The sequence below is a fragment of the Salmo salar genome, chromosome ssa10, assembly GCF_905237065.1.
Source record: "Salmo salar chromosome ssa10, Ssal_v3.1, whole genome shotgun sequence".
Taxonomy (NCBI): domain Eukaryota; kingdom Metazoa; phylum Chordata; class Actinopteri; order Salmoniformes; family Salmonidae; genus Salmo; species Salmo salar.
This window is the reverse complement of record NC_059451.1, coordinates 92,734,532-92,759,923: the sequence shown is the minus strand read 5'-3', so window position 1 is coordinate 92,759,923 and position 25,392 is coordinate 92,734,532. Positions and strand designations below refer to the sequence as shown.

Sequence of the window (25,392 nt, the reverse complement as noted above, 5' to 3'; positions counted from 1 at the left end):
CATTTAGACTCTACACGACCCATTACCACACCATACACACCCTCTTAAATTACACCACACCATACACACCCTCTTAAATTACACCACCAATATACCACACCATACACACCCTCTTAAATTACACCACACCATACACACCCTCTTAAATTACACCACCAATATACCACACCATACACACCCTCTTAAATTATACCACCAATATACCACACCATACACACCCTCTTAAATTACACCACACCATACACACCCTCTTAAATCATGCCAGCCATATACCAACAATCCAGAGATAATGAAAGAAGGGTGTAATGCTCTTTCACATGTGTTTGTGTCGGTGCGCGTGCATGTTCTCTCAGGGTGTGTGTGTACTCTGCATATGTGTATGTATCACAGGAGGCTGCTGATGGGAGGACAGCTCATAGTAATGGCCGGAACGGAGCGAATGGAATGACATCAAACACATGGAAACCATGTGTGATGCATTTGATGCCATTCTACTCATTCCACTCCAACCTTTACCATGAGCCCCTCCTCCCCAATTAACGTGCCACCAACCTCCTGTGGTATGTATGTGTTAAGGTTTCAAACACTCAACAGGGGTGATCTGTTGAAAAAGTCTCTGAGGGGTTGGTCTCTCTCCCTCTCTCTTTGTTCTCTTTCCTCTTTCTTCACCCCCACACCAATCCGTTTGACTGTGAGTAGTTCAACTGTTCAGTTTCATACCTTTCTCTGTTTCCCTGTGGATGAAACAGACACATATACACATTAGTCCATGATCTAGCATTACCAAGAGAGAAATAGATTCTGCTCTCGCCAATTTATTCACACACGTAGGTATATTAGTTTGATTTCTGCATAGTTTTTGATTCTTACCGTAGATGTGATGGCTTAGATTTTCCTAACAGGAATGTTTTTTTTGGAGTAGACTACCTCATCCTCCACCTCTCCCTCCATCACAGCACAGCTGTCCAAACATCGGCAGTTCACACTCCTTATTGGACGACATCACCAGCTTAGAGTACTTATACTCCAGCCTATCAGAGACGGGGAGACTTAGAAAAGTCAACCTACAGTACTCGTTCTTCCTGAAGTATGAATGAATGAATGGAGTGAAGGACTGAATCAGTTCCTACCTCTTGTTCTTCTTCCAGAAGTAGCAGGTGATGGAGAAGAGCAGTGTGGCGGTGAATACTCCTATCGCTGCCCCCATCTTGGCCATATACCACAAACCCCTGAGGTGCCTTATTGCAATTATAAACTGTTTACCAACATAATTAGACCAGTAATAATACGTTTTTGGTCATACGCGTTGTATATGGTCTGATATACCACGGCTTTCAGCCGATCAGCATTCAGGGCACGAACCACCCGGTTTATAACTGAACATAGAGAATGGTAAGTAAAACACACGCACACACCTCCCTTGCAGGCTGCCTCTATCTGGTGGTAGTCCGTGGCGGTACACTGTGGACACGCCCTCGAGGTACAGCCGTCACATGTCCCTGCCGGACACTGGCTACAACAGAGAAACATACCGTAACTGTTATGTATGTAACCATTACTTTATAAGGACAGTCTCAATGAGATTTAATCTAATCAAATCTGAATGCTAAATCCATGTTTGTCTTCAGCTTCCCTCATTCCCCCAGCCTGCAGCCTCATCACACAGAGTTAGATAACTAGCTGCCTAGGAGTAAAAACAAACTACTTCATACTAATTTGACAGTCATAAGAGGATTCAGATTTTCTGTGAATTCAGCTTGCGGTTCATGTCGAGCTTGGACTTCTTTCAAGTCGCTCCTTTTAGTAGAAAACTCCAATGAGGCTGCAGTTTCTGAGAAAGACAGAAAGAGGAAAAGAGAGAGAAAGAGAGGGGAAGAGGAGCGGGAAGGAGCCAGACAGACAGTAAGTACTGTAAGTACTGTGAGTTCTCCTTGTGAGCTCCTATCCGAGTTACAGCGAAGTGTCACCACCACATTACGACCTGCTTCACATGACAAGTTTGCCCCAGAGAACTAATCAATAGAAACACAACATATGGTGAAAATACAGCAGGGTACTACTGTAAGAGCTACTAAAAACTATTAGTTGGGCCCCAATAACAGTATCCACAGAAGAAGTTATGTTTTAGAATGTGTTTTAAGATGTAGAGAACATAAACCTACCGGTACAAGTTTGCATTTCGGACTTTGTTGGTGGTCTTATGGAACTGGTCTGGTCTTGCCTTCATCCAGAGTCAAGGCCACTGTTGCTCCTACACACATCCATCCATCAACAGGGTTGGGAAGGTTACTTTCTAAATGTAATCCATTACAGTTACTAGCTACCTTTCTAAAATTGAATGCTCCTATCGCCACCCCCATCTTTACCAAGAAGTCCATGGTATTACACGGCCAGGTCTTGTTCTCTGGGACGGACACCCCTCCTTTACACAGCTTTGGTTCATTCCACACATACAGTGTGTCCTGTGGAGAGAGCAGGATAAAGTTGAAGTCGGAAGTTTACATACACCTTAGCCAAATACATTTCAACTCAGTTTTTCACAATTCTTGACATTTAATGCTAGTAAAAATTCCCTGTCTTAGGTCAATTAGGATCACCACTTTATTTTAAGAATGTTAAATGTCAGAATAATAGTAGAGAGAATGATTTATTTCATCTTTTATTTCTTTCATCACATTCCCAGTGGGTCAGAAGTTAAAATTTTCCAAGCTGTTTAAAGGTACAGTCAACTTAGTGTATGTAAACTTCTGACCCACTGGAATTGTGATACAGTGAAATATAAGTGAAATAATCTGTCTGTAAACAATTGTTGGAAAAATTACTTGTGTCATGCACAAAGTAGATGTCCTAACCAACTTGCCAAAACTATAGTTGGTTAACAAAAAATTAGTGTAGTGGTTGAAAAACTGGTTTTAATGACTCCAACCTAAGTGTATGTAAACTTCCGACGTCAAAGTAATAAGTAACCTAATGTAATCTATTTTCTTCAGATACTTTTAGATTACTTTCCCCTTAAGGGGCATTAGAAGACAAAAATGCATATTACCAATTGAACGACATCTATTGCAGGATAAATCATGGTTAGAGTTTGCATAGCTGGCTATAAATTTATGCATTTTACTTTATGGGTTGGTTATGTAGGCTTCTTCTAACCCATTGATTTCTACTACAGATAATTATATCTTTACATTAAAATGCAAAATCTGTCAGATTGAGTCATTCCAATTCATTTGATCTTCCAGAATAGAACTTGGAATTATGGAGATATATATTAGCCAAATAGTTTTACCTAAGCTTAACACCCAAGCCAAGGACTTATTAGCCTACTCTGTTGTTGTTTATGCTGCTCTCATGTAATGGCATTCTTTGAGCACTACCGCAAAGTGCTATTTCATGTGGAAAATGTATGCTATATGCTGCATTTGCTATAGGCCTATTGTTTACGTTTTTGTTGGTGACACTTTGATATCTCAATAATTTGCAGCCGTTTAAAGGGTAAATCTACAGTTGAAACAATAACAAAGCCTTACCCTGCCTCTGTTTTGGTAAAAAGCTGATCACGCTCAGATTAATAGGCAGAGTAATGAATGCAAGGACTGACCATCCATGAAATAAAAAGTATTGTTTTAACCATATTTTTAGGCTACACAGTGTTTGTGTACATTTACAATGTTTACAAACATTGGAGAAAAACAACTTTATATTTTGGGTTCTCAAGTGTGACAGTTCAACTAAGCTCATTAGGCATTTAGAAGTTATATTCTTCAAGAATCAATGGATATAGACTACCGGTCCAAAGTTTTAGAACAACTACTCATTCAAGGGTTTGTCTTTATTTTCACTATTTTCTACATTGTAGAATAATAGTGAACATATCAAAACTATGAAATAACACATGAGGAATCATGTAGTAACCAAAAATGTGTTAAACAAATCAAAATATATTTGAGATTCTTCAAATTGCCACCCTTTGCCTTGATGACAGCTTTGCACACTCTTGGTATTCTCTCAACCAGCTTCATGAGGTAGTCACCTGGAATGCATTTTAATTAACAGGTGTGCCTTGTTAAAAGTTCATTTGTGGAATTTCTTTCCTTCTTAATGCGTCAGATTGCCCCTTTTAAGACTATCAAAAATGCATGAGTTTGAGCATGTGTCTGTTAGGCCTTTTCCAGCAATAATTAGATTGAGCAATAAAAGCTCCACTCGTGGTCTTCTTAAATGAAACTAGTTTTGGACAGTTTGGAGCATAATACCGTGGAGGAGTTTAGAATGTAGGAACTCCCTCACACCTGTATTCCATAGGCTGGGATCCGCACCATGCAGCTGTTGCAAGAGGGCATTTTTCACCGGCTGTCCGCTGGTCGCAAAAATAATGATTGATAGGCAGCTTAAACGTCTTCAATTCAACCATTATTGGGTTAGGGCTCCCGAGTGGCGCAGCTCCCGAGTGGTGCACCTCTCAGTGCTAGAGGCGTCACTACAGACACCCTGGTTTGAATCCCAGCTGTATCACAACCGGCCGTGATTGGGAGTCCCGTAGGGTGGTGCACAATTGGCCCAGTGTCATCTGGGTTTGGCCGGTGTAGGCCGTCATTGTAAATAAGAATTTGTTCTTAACTGACTTGCCTACTTTAATAAAAGGTTAAATAAAAAATAAAAAAATTATAATAAATATATACATTTGTGAAAAGCCATCCACAACAACCACAATCCGTAAGGTGCAAATAGGTAAATGAGAGAGTAGCAATGTGATTCACACCAATGCGCTATGTAGATGTCAATAGTAAGGGATATCGTATTGCCCGTAGACTACACCACTGCTATCATCCTTACCTCCAAGCGTTTATTCAAGTTGGATAATCTTTGGATGCCGACAGCAGTCACACCATTGGAAGATATAGCTTGAACTGTAGTTTACAAAAGCCTATTCCTGCTCTTTTCCCACAATCCATCAACGCATTTGCTGTGTCATCAGTGCTCTCTGACTTGTGGTCAGACTCACTCAGACAGAACAAACTTAACTTGCGCATTTTTCCAATGCTGATTTGAATGTCATTGAGAAAACAGAAAGGTGTCCGCAAAAAATGTCTCACAAAAATCCTTTCTGAATTGAAAAGTAATCCATGAAGTAATCAGCAAGTTTTTCAAAAGTATCTGTAATAAGATTACAAATGTTTTGCTGGTAACGTAACGGATCAGTTTTCATGTAATCCGTTACTCCCCAACCCTGTCCATTAAATCAATAAAACACCTATTCTATACCAGTGCCAAAGATTGGCATCAGGTTACAAGGAAAGTGTGTGGGGTTGTGTGTACTCACCCAAGAACGTGTCTGCTAAGCTGATGGACTGGGAGGATAGTGCTGTGCGGAAGCCCCGCCCACTGGAGGGGATGATGGTTGATTGACAGATGAAACTCTTCACCACATTGGCTGATTCCCCTGTCTCTCTCTGAGAGTCGGCGCTGGAGGTCAGTCACATTATCTGTACACACAGCCCTCCTATCCTGAGAAATTGAAGCTCAATTCAGGATCACAATGTAATTGTAGGTTGAAAATATTGTTCATCAATGTGTGTGTGTGTGCTTGTGCGCATGCGCCTGCGTACCTCTCCACAGAGGCTGATGTTGAAGAGGTGGTAGTACTTAGTTCCTTTAGAGGTAAAACTGGGTCCGTTCAAAACTCTGAGGCACTTTGTTATCAGAGTAGGAAAAACACAAACATTCAGTTGTGCACTTTGCATCTTGTGGAAGAAACAATGGACACACACTTTTATTTACCAAGCTCGACCCACCCACCCACCCTCACACACACACACACAGTCTTGTACAGCTAACCTTGTGGGGGGACACAATTCAGTCCCATTCAAAATCCTATTTTCCCTAACCCTAAACCTTACCCTAATCCAAAAACCTAACCTTAACCCTAACCCTAGCTCCTAAACCTAAAACTAATCCTAGCTCCTAACCCTAAACGTAATTCTAACCCTAACACTAATTTGAACCTTAACCCTAAACCCCCTAGAAATAGCATCGTGGGGACCAACAAAATGTCCCCAGTTGGTCCATTTTTTGTTTGTTTACTATTCTTGTGGGGACTTCTGGTCCCCGCAAGAATAGTTAAACACGTCCACACACACACAAACACACCTTGTTAGTCTTGCTGGATGGTCCACAGGGTTTGCAGGCCTCTGGGCCCTGGGTGCTGTGTGAGGTGAGGTGTGTGTTGGGGGGCACTCTGTGGACTGGCTAGTGTGTGTGTGTATGTAGTTTCCTGGAGGGCAGGGGACACACAGCGAGCCGGAGGGTTGGGAGAGGAGGGCACAGGCCTGACACTCTGACGACACACCGTCTACTGTGTTACTTACTGAGATGGAGTAGATATGCACCATGCCGTTCACATTCTGACGCACCAGGAGGAGAGAGAGAGAAAGTGCTCTATTAGTATACAATTGTGTGTCTGTGTTACTGCATTGTGTGTCTGTGTTACTGCATTGTGTGTCTGTGTTACTGCATTGTGTGTCTGTGTTACTGCATTGTGTGTCTGTGTACTTACGTCAGAGGCTTGGTTGGTCCTCTGGAAGGCCCATGTGTATGATACAGAGGTGTTCTTGGTCACAATGTAAGTGTATGACTGTCTGACCTTACTGCCCTCCCACGACTTCCTGTTTATATCCTACACACAGTGATGTCATTTCCTTTACACATTCAAAAGTAGTTTACACATGTCCAACTATTTTCCAGGAGCCAATTACAAAAGTCATATTAAAGGAATAGAAATACCCACAAACTTGTGTATATGCTACTGTGTAGTTTGCAGTGAGTTGTGGGTTTTTCTTTATCTTGTGTTGTTCTCACCATCATAAAGTACAGCTCACAGTCAGCTGAACACGCCATCTCAAACTCAAAGATGATATGGTCAAACACTGTCCCTACACCACTTGTTACTGAGGCCTGAGGATGGACACACACACAAATTAAGAGAGCGCAAGAAGGAGAGGGGAAGAGAGCGAGAGACAGTGACAGACAGACTGAGGTTATTACTCACTTGAAGCCAGGTACGTGGAGGTTGAGGATGAGGTAGTCATTATCAGAGCCCCGTGCTCCACTGCAGATATGATCCCCCGCTACCTCCCAACCTGAGGGAGATGCATACATATCAGAACACACACACACACACACAACAGGGTCTTCCCTGACTAACTCAAATGTGTCTCATGGCCCACCTATGCATTTTGCTGAAGACAGGGGTACCCAACCCTCCATCTGGAGAGATACTCTCTCTTTATTCTTATCCTGCGGTAAAAGCCTGCATACCCAGCAGCTTTCCAGGAGGGTTGTTCCTCTTACCCCATAGCCTAAGAGGAACATGTCAACAACAGTAAAGAGCAACAGTGCCCTCTAGACCTCAGAGAGAGCAGCTGCACCAACCCACCATTAATGCCGTGACACTTGGAGCTTCTCATGTTGGCTGGTACAACATTCCACCACTTAAACTGATAACCTACAGCAGGCTCAGTACCTGCCAGACACGACTCACACACTGGGAGAGAGAGAGAATGGGGAGATGAGAGGGAGAGAAAGAGATCAACATTTTAGAAATCAAACCTAAATAAAAACCAGCACCCATTGGGAAAGCAGAAAGAGGACAAGGGAGAATGGGCTATTTTGTTACCTTTGACCCCATCAGCGAATGTCCCAGGGGGGCAGGGAGAGCAGGTAGCTGTGTTGTTATAGAAACCTGGGTTGCAGGGGGGCATGTCTCACGGTCACCCGAAGGGGGCAGTGTTTCACCCCCAGCCTCACTGACCAGACAGATCTGAGGCTCCACCCACCTGTAGATCACCTGTGTCAAACCACACACACACACACACACACACACACACACACACACACACACACACACACACACACACACACACACAGAGAGACAACATGGAGGATGAGGAAACTGTAATCATACAGAGAGCATGGAGGACACAGACACTAAATTATAGGGATACAGGAGCTAGAATGGCTAACCCCTGCATGGGCACTTGCAATCTAGCAATAATGGATGTGGTATTGGGAGGGTGAGTTGGTCTTCTGACCTTGCCCTCGAGGTCACAGGAGGTGTGGATCTGAAAATAATCCTTCTTGGATCATGGTGGTCTCGTTTTGCACACACCTGTCGCTGGAAGAGAGAAGGAAAGAGGGGGGAGAGAATGTGTGAGAGGGAGAATACGTTTAAAACATTTCACACTCCTGTTCTAACGCAGGACTTCTAAAAACAGACTGTGTATGGGTGTGTGTACCTAGACTTGTCTGCATGCTTAAATGCATGTGTACCTACGAGTATAGTGTGTGGTGGTGTTGCAGGGGGTACAGGAGCTGGCTCCGTGGCCAGAGTGGGTGTCTCTGGGGCAGGGCTGACATGTGGAGGAGCCTGGGGTTTGACTGAACGTCCCTGGTTTACAAGGGAAACACTGACGCATACACCACTCCGAGAGAGAGAGAAAATATTACAGTACAGTACAGAGGGAAACTGGCATGATCAACTACAATAAAGACACACAAACATAGGTCCTACCCTCGATGTGGACGTTCTTCAGCAGAACAGGTTTCATTACTTTAGCTCCCAGGACCCCTGCGGTCTTCCAGTACAAGATTTTAGTGACAGACTTCAGATTTACCTGGAACACACACACACACACACACACACACAACTGATCAACTTATTAATCAATGCACAAATGATCCAACCTGTGTTTTACCACATGTATTTTGTAGTAGAGGCCTGTATGGAATGACCACTGAATGGAATGCACATCTACGAACTAAGAGCATCCCAAGACTGGACACTAGATGGTGCTGTAACCTCACAGAGGATGCCTAACCTATCAAACGAGTATGTTTCTCTTACAGTGTAGTGTGTGTGGCCCACTCCCCGTGACTGGTGATCTTGAGCCACTTCTTATCAGCAGTCTGGTCCATCTCCTGACACTGGTCATTCTGGATCTGCCAACCAATAAGAACATCAACCAATCAATACATTTGTGAATATCAGTATATTTAGTGTTCTGGAAGGTATTGCAGATGAGACTAGCAGATATCATAGAAATGTGTGAATGAAGTAGAAGACTCACAAAGAAGTCAAAGAAGAGGTTATGGTCAGTGTACTGGTTCAAAGGAGACTGATCCCTGTTCCTTCAGATGGACAGCATAGATCAGAGAGACAGCACACTCATCTGATAGACTCCAGGTAACTACTCTGGGGGAACCAGGACGATCTGGGCACACACACACACAGCAGACATTAATGAGATGTATGTGAGAACTGCAACGCCAAAATGATTTAAATCAGAACAGGCTTAACCCCTCCCCTTCACACACCTGTTGCAGGTGAGGCTGATGTTTCCATGGGGACCGTTGTTGAGGTAAGTTGCTAGGGAGCTGAACCCGGTAGGGATGGTTTCCCAGTCATTGACGCGAATGCCGCTGCCCAGAGCGTAGGTACCTGCTGCACACTGTAGTAGGCTGGCCACTTAATAAGGCTAGAGGGAGTTTTGACTACATTTCTTAGTGTCCATTCCTCTTACTTCCAGGAGAGGGGGGGGGGTTACAAGTGGACACAACATGGAGAAGAGAATTATACCACTGGTTGGAAGTGTCAGAGACAGAGAGGGGGAAGTAGCAGTGTTCTTAGGGGTTAGGGTTCAGGGTGGTGAAAAACTTCACAGATCTTCATTGTAAAGGGTTTAAACACTGTTTCCCATGCTTGTTTAATTAACCATAAACAATTAATGAACATGCACCTGTGGAACGGTCGTTAGGACACTAACAGCTTACAGAAGGTAGGCAATTAAGGTCACGGTTATGAAAACTTAGGACACTAAAGAGGCCTTTCTACTGACTCTGAAAAACACCAAAAGAAAGATGTCCTGGGTCCCTGCTCATCTTCGTGAACGTGCCTTAGGCATGCTGCAAGGAGGAATGAGGACTGCAGATGTGGCCAGGGCAATAAATTGCAATATCCGTACTGTGAGACGCCTAAGACAGCGCTACAGGGAGACAGGACGGACAGCTAATCGTCCTCACAGCTAATGGTCCTCACAGACTACGTGTAACAACACCTGCACAGGATCGGTACATCCGAACATCACACCTACAGGACAGGTACAGAATGGCAACAACAACTGCCCGAGTCACACCAGGAACGCACAATCCCTCCATCAGTGCTCAGACTGTCCGCAATAGGCTGAGAGAGGCTGGACTGAGGGCTTGTAGGCCTGTTGTAAGGCAGGTCCTCACCAGACATCGCCGGCAACAACGTTGCCTATGGGCACAAACCCACCGTTGCTGGACCAGACAGGACTGGCAAAAAGTGGTCTTCACTGACAAGTTGCGGTTTTGTCTCACCACCCCGAGACAAAACCGCAACTTGTCAGTGAAGACCACTTTTTGCATTTATCATCGAAGGAATGAGCGTTACACCGAGGACAGTACTCTGGAGCGGGATCGATTTGGAGGTGGAGGGTCCGTCATGGTCTGGGGCAGTGTGTCACAGCATCATCGGACTAAGCTTGTTGTCATTGCAGACAATCTCAACGCTGTGCGTTACAGGGAAGACATCCTCCTCCCTCATGTGGTACCCTTCCTGCAGGCTCATCCTGACATGACCCTCCAGCATGACAATGCCTCCAGCCAAACTACTCGTTCTATGTGTGATTTCCTGCAAGAAAGGAATGTCAATGTTCTGCCATGGCCAGCGAAGAGCCCGGATCTCAATCCCATTGAGCACATCTGGGACCTGTTGGATCGGAGGGTGAGGGCTAGGGCCATTCCCCCCCAGAAATGTCCGGGAACTTGCAGGTGCCTTGGTGGAAGAGAGGGGTAACATCTCACAGCAAGAACTGGCAAATCTGGTGCAGTCCATGAGGAGGTGATGCACTGCAGTACTTAATGCAGCTGGTGGCCACACCAGATACTGACTGTTACTTTTGATTTTAATGCAATGCAAATACACACACATTGCTCAATCGGCTACTGGATCTGAATGTCAATGGAGGCCTCGCAGATGGGATCAAGGACTTAACTTGTTATGGATAGGGGGCAGTATTTTCACGGCCGGATAAAAAACGTACCCGATTTAATCTGATTATTACTCCTGCCCAGAAACTAGAATATGCATATAATTATTAGCTTTGGATAGAAAACACTCCAAAGTTTCTAAAACTGTTTGAATGGTGTCTGTGAGTATAACAGAACTCATTTGGCAGGCCAAAAGAGAAGATTCCAAACAGGAAGCGCCCTCTCTGACTATTTCTTGGCCTTCTTGATCATCTCTATCCAAAACAGGGGATCTCTGCTGTAACGTGACATTTTCTAACGCTCCCATAGGCTCTCAGAAGGCGCCAGAACGGTGAATGATGACTTTGCAGGCCATGGCTGAAAAACAGTAGCGCATTTGGATAGTGGTCGATCTGAGAACAATGAGACTGGGGGCGCGTGCACGAGGCGACTCCATGTTTTTATTTTTTCGTCTTTGAACGAAAACAGGGTTTCCCGGTCGGAATATTATCGCTTTTTTACGAGAAAAATCGCACAAAAATTGATTTTAAACAGCGTTTGACATGCTTCGAAGTACGGTAATGGAATATTTAGAATTCTTTTGTCACGAAACGCGCCGGGCGCGTCACCCTTCTTTACCCTTCGGATAGTGTCTTGAACGCACTAACAAAATGCCGCTATTTGGATATAACTATGGATTATTTGGAACCAAACCAACATTTGTTATTAAAGTAGAAGTCCTGGGAGTGCATTCTGACGAAGAACAGCAAAGGTAATCCACTTTTTCTTATAGTAAATCTGAGTTTGGTGAGGGCCAAACTTGGTGGGTGTCAAAATATCTAGCCATGATGGCTGGGCTATGTACTCAGAATATTGCAAAATGTGCTTTCACCGAAAAGCTATTTTAAAATCGGACACCGCGATTGCATAAAGGAGTTCTAGATCTATAATTCTTAAAATAATTGTTATGTTTTTTGTGAACGTTTATCGTGAGTAATTAAGTAAATTCACCGGAAGTGTTCGGTGGGAATGCTAGTTCTGAACGTCACATGCTAATGTAAAAAGCTGTTTTTTGATATAAATATGAACTTGATTGAACAAAACATGCATGTATTGTATAACATAATGTCCTAGGAGTGTCATCTGATGAAGATCATCAAAGGTTAGTGCTGCATTTAGCTGTGGTTTTGTTTTTTGTGACATTATATGCTAGCTTGAAAAATGGGTGTCTGATTATTTCTGGCAGGGTACTCTGCTGACATAATCTAATGTTTTGCTTTCGCTGTAAAGCCTTTTTGATATCGGACAGTGTGGTTAGATAAAGGAGAGTCTTGTCTTTAAAATGGTGTAAAATAGTCATATGTTTGAAAAATGGAAGTTTTGGGATTTTTGAGGAATTTCTCATTCGCGCCACGCCTATCATTGGATATTGGAGCAGGTGTTCCGCTAGCGGAACGTCTAGATGTAAGAGGTTAACTGACTGCTCGCCCACCCACCCACACAGGGTTCTCATGAATGGGGCCCTCTGATGAACTGACCCTAAACACAGGGGTGTGTCCTTTCACCATAGTTGTTTTCTATCTACACTAACAAGATGAAGATCCAAGGAAACAATGTGTGCCTTTTCAAGTACACGGATGACATGGCTTTTTTTTAAAGATGCTACGTCAGATGGGGACAGCTATTTTAAACAGGCCAACAACCTTCAAGAATGGTGCTGGTCAAGTGGCCTCCACATCAGTGTGGACAAGACAAATGAGCTGATCATCAATGGCAACAACCTGCCAATGTCTCAACAACTCTACCTGAAGGACCAACCAGTGGAAATAATTGGTTGTTTTTAAATACCTAGGGCCACAAATTGATGACAAGCTGAGCTTTACAGAGAATGCGGAGAATTTTTTTTTTTTTTTTTTAAGGAAGCCAGTACCTCTTTTTAATCAGGAAATTGAAGGGGTTCAGGATCAGCCAGGATGTTCTGGAGAGGGTGTAAAGCCGTCTGGTGGAGAGTATCCTCACATTTAATTTGACAGTCTGGTATGGTGATTAGAGAGTGAGGAGCAAAAGCAAAACCAGCATAGTAAGCACAGCCAGCAAAGTAATTGGTCGACCTCAGGCACAGTTGAGCAGTCTGTTCCACAAGGCAACCAAAAGGAAGGTACTGGCTGTCGTTGGCGAACCCTCTACACCCTCAGTTCAAGAGGCTTCCCTCTGGCCGGCACTGCAGAATGCCCACGGCCAAGAAGAACATGTTCAAAACATTAATTCTAGGGACTGGGGACTGTAACATATACTGTTTCACGGAATCATGGCTCTCTCTGTATATACTGTCCCCGTCCATACAGCCAGCTGGGTTCTCAGTACATCGCACAGACAGGAATAAAGAACACTCTGGGAAGAAGAAAGGCGGAGGTGTATGTTTCATGATTAACTACTTATGGTCTGATTGGGAAAATGTACAGGAACTCAAGTCCTTTGGTTCACCAATCAAATGCAGACTGTATTCCCTCCCAAGAGAATTATCTACGATTATAGTCTTAGCCATGTATACTCTCCCTTCCGGGATGGCTACTAGGCCTTCCCCCGCCCTCCCTTCAGCAAATCAGATCACGACTCCATTCTGCTCCTCCCTTTCTATAGAAAGAAACTCAAACAGGAAGTACCCGTGCTAAGGTCTATTCAACGCTGGTCTGACCAATCAGAATCCATGCTTCAAGAATGTTTTGATTATGCGGACTGGGATATGTTCTGGGTTGCCTCTGAGAATAACATTGATGCATACACTGACACAGTGACTGAGTTCATCAGGAACTGTATAGGGGATGTTGTTACCACTGTGACTATTAAAACCTACCCAAACCAAAAACTGTGGATAGATGGCAGCATTCGCGTAAAACTGAAAGCGCGAAGCACCACATTTAACCACGGAAAGGTGACTGGGAACATGGTAGAATACAAACAGTGCAGTTATGCCCTCCTTTATGCAATGAAACAGGCAAAACGTCAGTACAGAGACGCAATTCAACGGCTCAGACACGAGACGTGTGTGGCAGGGTCTATAGACAATCACGGACTACAAAGGAAAAACCAGCCATGTTGCGGACATCGATGTCTTGCTCCAGGACAAGCTAAACGCCTTCTTTGCCCGCTTTGAGGAGAACATAGTGCCACCGACGTGGGCCGCTCCCGAGGACTGTGGGCTCTCGTTCTCTGTGGCCGACGTGAGTAAGACATTTAAGCATGTTAACCCTCGCAAGGTTGCTGGCCCATCGCTAGCAGCATCCTCAGAGCACGTGCAGACCAGGTGGCTGGAGTGTTTATCTCCACCTTACTCGACACCCTAGGCCACTTCATTTTGCATACCACCCCAATAGGTCCACAGATGATGCAATCACCAGCGCACCGCCCTATCCCATCTGGACAACTGGACACCGGACTTCCTGCCCCGTGCAACATACACACATATATACAGTGCCTTCGGAAAGTATTACAGACCCCTTGACTTTTTCCACATTCCAGCCTTATTCTAAAATGGATTACATAAAAGAAATGCCTCAGCAATCTACACACAATATCCAATAATAACAATGCGAAAAAAAACGTTACAATTTTTTGCAAATTTAATAGAAATACATAGCTTATTTACATATGTATTCAGACCCTTTGCTATGAGACTCAAAATTGAGCTCAGGTGCATCCTGTTTCCATTGATCATCCTTGAGATGTTTCTACAGATTGATTGGAGTCCACCTGTGGTAAATTCAATTTGGACATGATTTGGAAAGACACACACTAGGGATGACACAGTTACCGCGTTCACAATAAAATTCCACACGGTTAGTATTACCATTTCAAATTTTAATTATCATTAAAACCATGTTTGATTACCGTGGTTTGAAAAACTCTCGGTAAATACTGTCCAGCATCAACCAAAGTTAGCAACAGTCTGACGCAGGCACAGCATGCAACGTGGATTTTGTTTTGTGTGAAAACATGGTGGAAGGCAGTGACAGCGCTCTGGAGATTTTTTTTGTTGCCTTCTAAGAGGTCCAAATCTGAAGTGTGGTCGTATTTTTGGTTTTACAAGAGTGCTGAGGGAAACTTAATCAAAGATGGTCACTGCAGAACATCATTTTTTTTTTTTATAAATCATCTTCGTGACCATCACCCACTACTTTATAGCGAATGCAAGGTAAGTTAACTTTTAGCTCAATGCATGGTGTGGGGACTTCAGAATGGGGGAAAATGTCATGTTTGTCTGTCTAACTTGCTAATAGCTTGTCAATAATGTGAACTGAAGCTTTCAGTGTTACCTACTCTTGTAAAAACACTACACGTTGTTCTGCTGCTGTATGCGTCGTGGGCCTCTCTAGGTCATTAGGCTGCTGATTATCCCACACACCTGTCACCATCGTCAAGCGCACCAGCGCCTCATGACACTCACCTGGACTCCATCTTCCTCAGGTGTTGACTCTTTCATGTCGGTGCATTGTTTGTGTTTCGTGTTTATTGTTTTGTTTATTTATTAAAACACTCACTCCCTGTACTGGCTTCCCGACTCTCAGCGCACTCGTTACATCGTGTGTCTGCATACTATTCGCCCATTGCACACAATAACACATTATGTAGTTTAGTCACCCAACCAACATATTTTGTTCATTTAAAATCCGGCAGTCATCCACTTGGTTGTAAAAGTGTTCCAACAGGAGAAACACTATAGACTCCTACACAAGACTCCTGTATTTATGTCAATTGTGCATGGGGCCATTGCATGTACTCAAATGCAACACAGAAGATTGTGTGTGTGAGTGAATAATAATATACATTTGCTATTCCCTTGTTTACAGAGTGGGCGTGCAGCAGGCAAACCCAGTGATGCTACCGGTCCCTCCTCATCTACAGTTTTGACAGACACTCAAGCAAGCATTTAAAAGGCAGGCTGTTTATGCACCCACATCAAAAAATGCTCAAGACCTCACTGCAGTCCTTTCATATTACATTGCAAAGCACATGATGCCATTTCAAATTGTTGAGAAGCCTGGCTTTCTGAGGCTGATGAAGGTTGCCGTGCCTCACTACAAAGTGCCATCATGAACATTCTTTTACAAGACTGAAATCCCAAACCTGTACAACCAGGTTAAAACTCATGTTGGAAAAAGTTTGGCTCAAGGCACATGGTTTGCTGCAACTACTGACCTCTAGACCAGTGAAAGCAGGGGGTGGTCAACCCTACATCAGCTTCACTATCCATTACCTCACCCCAGACTGGCAACTGGAATCAAACTGCCTGGAAACACACTTATTCCCAGAAGATCACAACATCAGAGTTTTTTGAGAATATGCTGGAAGAGTGGGGGATCAACAAGACAGACCTGGTGTGTATAACCACAAACAAGATCAAGGCTTTTAAATAGTTCCCAGATCTGTGGCTTGGGTGCTTTGGCCATAATTTGAACCTGGCCATCTCAAAGGCTCTGAAAATTCAGGGAGTTGACACAGCAGTCAAGGCCTGCCGTCATCTGTTCCAAGGCTTCTCGCAGAGCTGGAAGAGAAGGAGAGAACTGAGAGAAAAGCAAGCTGCCCTCAACATGCCACAGAAGGCTCTGATCCATGATGTGGTGACCCGATGGGGATCTACACACAAGATGCTTGAGTGTTTCCTCAGCCAACAGCAGCCAGTCTGCAACACTGGCTGGAGAAAGAGGAACATGGCATCTGATGCGCAAGGATGCCAACATAAGTGTCATGGAGCAACTGTGCCAGCTCCATGGACCTCTGAGCAAGTTTACAGATGCACTTGCATCAGAGACACGAGTGACACTGTCAGCCATCAAGCCTGACTGGACCACATCACCCGTGATGTTCTGGTGGAAAAGGATACGGAGCCATCCCTGACAAAGGAGATGAAAAGGGTAATGAGAGAAGACCTTATCAACAGATACACAGAGATGGGAAAGAGAGTCATGCGCATGGCTTGTTTCATTGACCCCCGCTTCAAAAGGAGCTTTTTAGATGAGCCTGGGGCTGCAAAAGTTGACACTGCCAGCTGTGTCCAGGAGGCCTTGAAGCTGGCAGCTGCACAAGTCAGGTAGAACCACAAAGCACCAGCAGCACCTCCATCACCATCATCCCCACAGCGGCATCGGAAGGGAAAGGCCTGGCTGGATTGCTGAGAAAGATTACCTCAACAAGGCAGCAGAGAGGTGAAGAGGGTCAGATTCCGACCTCCCCAGAAGACAGAGTGAAAGAAGAGATCAAGGTCTACCTGTCTCTGCCATCCATTCCAGCAGAAGAGGATCCACTGGTGTGGTGGAGGGGCCCCACACATTCCAGCAGAAGAGGATCCACTGGTGTGGTGGAGGGGCCCCACCCATTCCAGCAGAAGAGGATCCACTGGTGTGGTGGAGGGGCCCCACCCATTCCAGCAGAAGAGGATCCACTGGTGTGGTAGAGGGGCCCCACCCATTCCAGCAGAAGAGGATCCACTGGTGTGGTGGAGGCCACGCTACAGAGCTGCCTCACCTTGCCAGGGTTGCCAGGAAGCTTTTGTGCATCCCAGCAACCAGCGTGCCATCAGAGAGAATGTTCAGTGGCAGCGGGCACATTGTCTCTCCTTGCAGATCACTACTTAAACTGGACAAAGTAAATATGCTGACATTTTTATATTTCAATCTCAAGTGAACAAAGATGCATACATACAGGATGTTAGGCCAGCAGCACCTTATTTCTTTATGAAGGAGAGAACAGACATACAATCAGGGCTGTTCATTTAATTTGTTTACATATGTCGTGTTATTTTAATGTCAACACCTGCACATTGGATGTGTTTACATATGGTTGTATTGTTCTTACATGCACATTGCTTTACTTGTGTTGCTTTTATATGCACATTTGATGTGCTTACTTAAGGTAGTGTTCATTAAACTGCACTAGGGAAACTTTGACCTCATGGCCACATGGTGCCATCTTTAATGTTATTATTTTTATGTTTATGCACACAAAAAGTGCATAGTGCTGCTAATTTTATTTGTTGTTTGTTGGTTTTCAATATAAAACTTCGAAATTATTTCAGTGTGTGTATCAGTACTTTTTGAACATTTCCGGCACATTTTAACAATACCGCGATAATACTGATAATCGCGATAATACTGGTCACTATAATTGGGATATGACATTTTCATACCGTTTCATCTCTAGCACACACTTGTCTATATGAAGGTCAAACAGTTGACAGTGCATGACAGAGCAAAAACCAAGTCATGAGGTCGAAGGAATTGTCCATAGAGCTCTGAGACGGGCTTGTGTCGAGGCACAAATCTGGGGAAAGGTATCACAACATTTCTGCAGCATTGAAGGTCCCCAAGAACACAGTGGCCTCCGTCATTCTTAAATGTTAGAAGTTTGGAACCACCAAGACTCTTCATAGAACTGGCCACCGGCCAAACTGAGCCATCGGGGGAGAAGGGCCATGGTCAAGAACCCATTTTTTTTTTTTTACGTGAAATTGTTTTATAAAAAAACTATTTCATAAATTTTAGCATAAGACTGTAACGTAACAAAATGTGTAAAAAGTCAAGGGGTCTGAATACTTTCCGAATGCACTGGACATGCATACATACTCCGGACTCCAACATTGCTCGTCTTAATATTTAAATATTTCTTAATGCCATTCTTTACTTTTAGATGTGTTTATTGTTGTGAATTGTTAGATATTACTGAACTTTTGGAGGTAGGAACACAAGCATTTCACTACACCCGCAATAACATCTGCTAAATATGTGTATGCGACCAATAAAACGTGATTTGAATAAAATGTTATTTGATTCATTCCTGTGCTGTTGGACTACTAAATGCAATGTAAAATTGTATTGGTATATGCACTTATCCACGTATCTATTTTAACAGTGCAGTTGGGGCAGTAGTCAGTTGTGAGTTAATGTATGAATATCCTTTATGTTTTTAGTGTATGCAATATGATGGACTGACTGTTTTAAATGTGAGTGATGTGAGAATGTATGTGTGATGTGACCCTTTTAATGTAAGGTGATGCCAAATAAAAATCTCCATCCTGGATCAACAAAGTTTTATTCTATATGGGACAACTTTGATAAATTACTTTGTCCAAATACTTATGACTTATTCACATAAGGGGGACTAGATACATAAAGTGCTTTCATTGCTAAATGATAAAACATAAGTATCAAATAAAAGGTGACATTCTGTACTGTCGCCTCATATGAAATATTTGATCTCAAATCCAAAATGCTGGAGCATAGAGCCAAATTAAACATGTCAGCTTCACTGTCCAAATACATATGTAGCAGTGCAGGCATCATGAGAATAACATTGGATCCACAGATGACGCAATCTCTATTGCACTCCACACTGCCCTTTCCCACCTGGACAAAAGGAACACCTGCGTGAGAATGCTATTCATTGACTACAGCTCAGCATTCAACACCATAGTGCCCTCAAAGCTCAGGACCCTGGGACTAAACTAATCGGCATGGCCGATTAATTAGGGACGATTTTAGTGACAATCGGTAATCAGCTTTTTTGGATGCCAATTATGGCCGATTACATTGCAATCCACAAGGAGACTGCGTGGCAGGCTGACCACCTATTACGCGAGTGCAGCATCAAAAGGACCTTGTGGCTGCAAGGAGCCAAGTTAAGTTGCTAGCTAGCATTAAACTTATCTTACAAAAAACAATCAATCTTCACATAATCACTAGTTAACTACACATGGTTGATGACATTACTAGGTTAACTAGCTTGTCCTGCGTTGCATATAATCAAAGCGGTGCCTGTTAATTTATCAACGAATCACAGCCTACTTCAACTTCGCCAAACGGGTGATGATTTAACAAAAGCGCATTCTCGAAAAAAGCACAATCGTTGCACAAATAACCTAACCATAAACATCAATGCCTTTCTTAAAATCAATGAACAGAAAGAAGTATACATTTTTTTAAACCTGCATGTTTAGTTAAAAGAAATTCATGTTAGCAGGCAATATTAACTAGGGAAATTGTGTCACTTCTCTTGCGTTCAGTGCAAGCAGAGTCAATGTATATGCAGCAGTTTGGGCCACCTGGCTCGTTGCAAACTGTGTGAAGACCATTTCTTCCTAACAAAGACCGTAATTAATTTGCCAGAATTTTACATAATTATGACATAACATTGAAGGTTGAGCAATGTAACAGCAATATTTAGACTTAGGGTTGCCACCCGTTCGATAAAATCCGGAACGGTTCACTGAAAGAATAAACATTTTGTTTTTGAAATGATAGTTTCCGGATTTGAGCATATTAATGACCAAAGGCTCGTATTTCTGTGTGTTTAATATATTATAATTAAGTCTATGATTTGATATTTGATAGAGCAGTCTGACTGAGCAGTGGTAGGCAGCAGCAGGCTCATAAGCGTTCATTCAAACAGCACTTTACTGCATTTGCCAGCAGCTCTTAGGCTGGCAATACTAAAGTGCCTATAAGAACATCCAATAGTCAAAGGTACATGAAATACAAATGCTATAGAAAGAAATAGTCAAAGCATCCAAATTCATATAATAACTACAACCTAAAACTTCTTAACTGGGAATATTGAAGACTCTTGTTAAAAGGAACCACCAGCTTTCACATGTTCTCATGTTCTGAGCAAGGAACTTAAACATTAGCTTTTTTACATGGCACATATTGCACTTTTACTTTCTTCTCCAACACAGTTTTTGCATTATTTAAACCAAATTGAACATGTTTCATTATTTATTTGAGACTAAATAGATTTTGATTTGTGTATTAAGTTCAAATTAAACAGTGTTCATTCAGTATTATTGTAATTGTCATTATTACAAATACACATATAAAAAAAAGTACAAAATTATTATTAAAAAATAAACAATTTTTGGAAAAATTGAAAGATCATAATCGGTCGACCTCTAGTACTAACCAAAAAAAAACATTTTACTCCACACATATTCCCTGACACCCAAAAGTACTCGTTGCATTTTGATAGGAAAAGAGAACATCCCTGGTCATCTACTAGAGATTGACCGATTATGATTTTTCAACGCCGATACCGATTATTGGAGGACCAAAATCCCGATTAATCGGCCAATTTATTTATTTGTAATAATGACAATTACAACAATACTGAATGAACACTTATTTTAACTTAATATAATACATCAATAAAATCAATTTAGCCTCAAATAAATAATGAAACATGTTCAATTTGGTGTAGATTTGGTTTTCGATTGTAGAAGGGTGAGGCCGAGTCCTGCAGACTGTTCTAGTGCCCTCGCCAATTCGTTGATATACATGTTGAAGAGGGTGGGGCTTAAGCGCTCTCCCTACCGACCTCTCTCCCTACCGACCTCGCTCTACACCTTTATAAATAAATGTGATTGATTGTCCCTGAACACTGATCCTAGGTATGTTTAATGACAGGAGGAGATAGTAGTTGTCCATAAACAAGTCCCTAAACACTGACACAACTAAGATTTAATGTCTGAGTTCCCAAGGTTTGCAACTTTGTTTCCTTACCACGATACTAACGAGTATTGTGATACTTGCATCGTCCCGTCCCTACTCAAAACGGAAGCTATTTGCATCCAACAGCAATATTGGGTTGACGCAAATAAATGAGTGCCATATGCAGACCATGTTTCACATGATATTGATTTCAAATCATTTCTTGACTTATTTATTACCATTAGTCTTAACTTCTTTTTGATGGGGCGGTATTTTGACGTCCGGATGAAAAGCATGCCCAAAGTAAACTGCCTGCTACTTAGGCCCAGAAGCTAGGATATGCATATAATTGGTAGATTTGGATAGATACCACTCTACAGTTTTTAAAACGGTTAAAATAATATATGTGAGTATAACAGAACTGAAATGGCAGGCGAAACCCCGAGGCCAAACCATCCCCCCCAAATAAATGTCATCCTACCACTGATTTCAATGGCTGGCACTTTTATAATAGGGCGAAATCGTGCCTGATTGCAGTTCCTAGGGCTTCCACTAGATGTCAACAGTCTTTAGAAAGAGTTTCAGGCTGTTTTTTGGAAAAATGAGCCAGAAATTGTAGTTTTTCTAGGTGGCTCCCATGTTCTTTGGTATTTTTCTCCGGTAAAGACGATAACGATTCTCCGTCTTAAATTGTATCATTTATTTGCGTATTAGGGTACCTATTGTTTGATTATAAATGTTGATAGCCTTGTTTGGATAAGTTTATTGGTAACGTTTGGGATTCATTTTGTTTGCATTTTGAAGGAGGGAAACCGAGTGGATTATTGACTGAAGCGCGCCAGCTAAACTGAGTTTTTATGGATATAAAAAAGGACTTTATCGAACAAAAGGTCAATTTGAAATGTAACTGGAACCTTTTGGAGTGCCAACAGAAGAAGATCTTCAAAGGTAAGGCATATATTATATCGCTATTTCTGACTTTGGTGATGCAACTCCCTGGTTGAAAATGATTTGTTATGCATTTGTGTGCTGGGCGCTGTCCTCAGATAATCTCATGGTTTGCTTTCGCCGTAAAGCCTTTTTGAAATCTGACATGGCAGCTGGATTAACAACAAGTCCAGCTTTATTTTGATGTATTGCACTTGTGATTTCATGAAAGTTTAATATTTATAGTAATTTAATTTGAATTTGGCGCTCTGCAATTTTACCGGAAGTTTTCGAAATGGCTAGCGTCCCACTAATCCGCAAGAAGTTAAACTTTCCCCCTCTCTTTCTCTTAGGAATGACTGAGCTATGCAACACTAAGATTCATGCCAATCAATAATCAGGCCATAAACATTCATTATCTATTCCTCCATACCGTGACTCAACAGAAGAGGCTATATTCTGCACGTCTGTCATGTGTTACCTGATAGGAGAAGAAGTCTGTTTCAGGAGAAATCATTTTGAGCTAAACCTCAAGCCCTGCTATATCAGGTTTACTTTCACATGGTGTCATTCTAAAGACATTCCACTAGACCAGGGGTGACCAACCCTTTTGCAAAGCTACAGGGTGTGCAGGCTTTTGCTCCAGCCCTTCTCTAATATACTTAATTCCAAGCAGCTGCTCATCGGGACATTAATTAGCAGAATCAGGTGTGTTCTAAAGGGCCAGACTAGAGCAAAAGCATGCATATCCAGTGGCTCTCCAGGAGGAGAGTTGGCCCAGGCTAAATGTAGGGCTTGTTTTCTGATTCATGGTAGTCTTGTGGAAGTGCAGAGCAATGCCCTGGTAAGTTACTGTTACTGACTGCAAAGTAAATTCTGAGTTTGTGTTAGTCTGAATGAAACAGGCTCGAAATGGATGAACATTGCATCTTCAACAAGTCGGAGGCACAGGACATACTACTCACCCCGGACCAGGCCCTAATCCCCAGACTCAAAAAGAAAAAGGTGGCATAAAGAGAGGCCGATGTGCGGGCACACTGGCGAAACATACTATGTTTCTCAGAGTCGAGGCTGAACAAGGACAATATACATCTCAAATCAAATTTTATTTGTCTCATACGCCGAATACAACAGGTGTAACCTTTTACGTGAAATGCTTACTTACAAGCCCTTAACAAACAATGCAGTTTAAGAAATAGAGTTAAGAAAATATATACTAAATAAACTGAAGTAAAAAACATTATAAAAAGTAACACAATAACAAGGCTATATACAGGGGGTACTAGGACCTAAACTTGGCGCTCCGGTACCGCTTGCCGTGAGGTAGCAGAGACAACAGTCTATGACTTGGGTGACTCGTCTGACAATTTTTTGGGCCTTCCTCTGACACCACTTACAATAGTATATAGGTCCTGGGTGGCCGGGAGTTCGGCCCCAGTGATGTACTGGGTCGTACGCACTACCCTCTGTAGTGTCTAATGCACTAAGTCTGGAACCAACAAGACCCCGAACAGCACCATAAGACTGTTAAATAGTTAGTTAAATAGTTACCCGGACTATCTTCATTGACCATTTTTGCACTAACTTTTTTGACTCATCACATAATGCTGCTGCTACTGTTTATTATCTGTCACTTATTCCTACAGTATTTATATGTACAAACAGTATCTACCTAAATAACTTCGTACCCCTGCACATCGACTTGGTACTGTTACCCTGTGTATAGCCAAGTTATCGTTACTCAATGTGTATTTATTAAAACGTGTTATTACTTTTCTATTATTTCTCTGCATTGTTGGGAAGGGCCCGTATGTAAGCATTTCACTGTTAGTCTGCACCTGTTGTTTATGAAGCATGTGACATACAATTTTATTTGAATTGAGGTTGTTGCCTGCCCTGTGCTACGGCAGAGAGAGAGAGAGAGAGAGAGAGAGAGAGAGCGAGCGAGCGAGAGCGAGAGAGAGAGAGAGAGAGAGAGGCAGCTCCATGCAAGAAACTGAGTCGCCCTGAGTGGTGAGACACAGCACACACGCAAAACACACAGACAGACACCTCTGAACCCCTTCACCATACTAAGTCACGCATTGCCTTGGCCTAAACAGTACAAGTGTCCTAAGCAACAATCCCGCAGGAATCCCACAGACAGGACTGCCTGATGGCATGACTGACAGGTACTCTGAGAAGTTGGATGAGTAGTGTGTCTCTCTATGCTGTGTGTTTTTATATTAGATAAACATATTAATCTGACCAGAAGTGTAGCGTCATCAATTCTTAATCGTATTAGTTTCGGGTTGGTGGAATAACAATAGCCTACATTAGCGGTCATGTTCTCAGTATGTGCCTAAACTCACAGTCCTGTTCTGACTCTATTTGAATGGGTAAACTGGTAAATAACGTGCCTGTGTTTTCCAGTAACATGCATAGCCTATTATTAGCCTACAGAAAATACTTATGGTAACAATGACTCCGACAACACACATTATCTGTGTCCTGAGAGTGGATCTTACCTCTGTGCATGGATGTGGTCCCTTAGCCCCGACTGCCAGTTGGAGAGAAAGGAGGAGCGCCCTACCACCGATAAACCAAGACCGAGACCGCATAATAGGAAGCAGGAAATAAAGCGATGTCTAACGCCTCATGAAACAATGGTCTGATAAACGTTATTGTAACGTGTCGACTTGACTCGGACTCACGAGAATCATTGACTACCAAAGTATTTCTCGTTCACCAAGCATCCCCCCTCCGTTCCTCACGTGACTTCTAGTGCCCCACTGGTATTGCACCACTAGGTGTCGCTAAAACACTACATACCTCCTCTTCTGCTTGACGAACCACTATGATAGCACATCTCCAAACTGTAGATCTATGCATTATAACGTAACAAGACATTATCTAGTACTCAAAATAAGGTATCTCTCGTATACAGTATTAACATATTTTC

At 42.8% G+C, this 25,392-nt stretch overlaps 1 pseudogene; it reads right to left on the bottom strand.

Annotated features, from left to right (window-relative positions):
• Nucleotides 1–875: 875 nt before the first annotated feature.
• On the bottom strand, nucleotides 876–25,194 carry LOC106561222 (endosome/lysosome-associated apoptosis and autophagy regulator family member 2-like; annotated as a pseudogene).
• Nucleotides 25,195–25,392: the final 198 nt, after the last annotated feature.